The sequence below is a fragment of the Rhagoletis pomonella genome, unplaced genomic scaffold, assembly GCF_013731165.1.
Source record: "Rhagoletis pomonella isolate Grant_MI unplaced genomic scaffold, Rhpom_1.0 Rhpom_scaffold_00002, whole genome shotgun sequence".
In the NCBI taxonomy this organism is placed as follows: domain Eukaryota; kingdom Metazoa; phylum Arthropoda; class Insecta; order Diptera; family Tephritidae; genus Rhagoletis; species Rhagoletis pomonella.
In genome coordinates this window covers 99,732,087-99,733,353 of record NW_023458556.1, presented here as the reverse complement: position 1 = coordinate 99,733,353, position 1,267 = coordinate 99,732,087, and the positions used below count along the sequence as shown (strand labels likewise).

General features: G+C 35.6%; 1 protein-coding gene across 1 annotated transcript in view; it reads right to left on the bottom strand.

Moving 5' to 3' along the window:
• Nucleotides 1–480: 480 nt before the first annotated feature.
• The window catches only part of LOC118734246 (retinoblastoma family protein-like), a gene marked incomplete in the record, with an annotated part of 249,628 nt that continues 248,841 nt past the window's right edge, over nt 481–1,267 (bottom strand). The window contains 1 exon segment of the mRNA XM_036463965.1: nt 481–704.

Below are 1,267 nucleotides of genomic sequence, written 5' to 3'. Positions count from 1 at the left end.
GCACCGTAATGTGCGCGCTATGGCTGGAGAAATAGCCAGACCGCGATCCGACGCGCGATGTGCCTGCCATAGGCCTGCCCACCGCGCTGGCGATAGTCCTGCCCGATGTGATAGCCGTAGGCCTGTCAGACGTGTGGGTTATACTGACATAAATACTACAGAGATAGTTTTAGGAGAGCACCGAATTAAAGCACTTTTTAATTTCATTTTCGCAATACATTTGACAATTAATATTTTTTTTAAGCATTTACAATAAAGAAATTAAGTGTATTAGATTTTAAGTGCTTTTCTGTGGTACTAACTTCTGAGGGTTTTAAAATCAATTATTTTTTTATTTTCATTCAATTGATAGAATTAAGTACAACAAAAAGTATGTGGATTAAGCACGTAGGTGTAAGTCAAATTTTATACAGAGGAACTAAAAAGCTATTTGCAATAAAGTCAGTTGAAGTTTACCAACCAACTCAAACAGTTGTTTAAGTTAAACCATCAAAGGTCGTCTTTAATATCCACTGCCCACGTCACAAACGTTCCTGTCCAATAAGGACAACAGGAACTGTGTTATACACTTTATTTGAAAAAATTTTATTCCTCAGAGTCCCAATCTGCCATATCTCCCTCCGACAACTCAAGAGCCCAGCTATCTTTAGTTGAAGCAAGCTCTTCTTCGATGTCTTTTCTGGACAAAGTCTGCTCATTATCAGGTCCCACAAGTTTTTATTTTTCTAATTTTTTCGGTACCTTTGCTTGGTGCTTTTAAGGACATCCAGCATTGCAGCTTTAAATTCCTCTATACTCTTCGGACCACCAAATAGAGGGCAATCCACTGCAGCTTCTGTAAAAGTACAAAATTATAATTATACGTAATTTAGCAATATAAAAATAGATTAATATACATTTTATTGAGAGCGGAGTCGTAGCACTGCAAATTTATTAGTTTCTTAAAAATATCATTTCATACTCACGGTATAATATTTTAGACAGCCTCGTATTTCCTAGCTGCTCGGTCTCCTTTTGCTTGTGCCAAGTAAACTATGAAACAAGCTCGTCTGACATTGCAGCCTTTAAACCACAACTTAAAAATTCTTTTAATTTACTTCCTCCTAGGCGTAGCAAATGATTCTGCTGCAAAAAAGAATTATATGTTCATATACATAAGTATGTATGTATATAAGTTAAAACCATTCATATATTATAACAGGTATTTTTTTTATAATTTATAAGTGTAAATGATTCTTACAAGTTTTTTACGGGCGTCCTCGTTTTC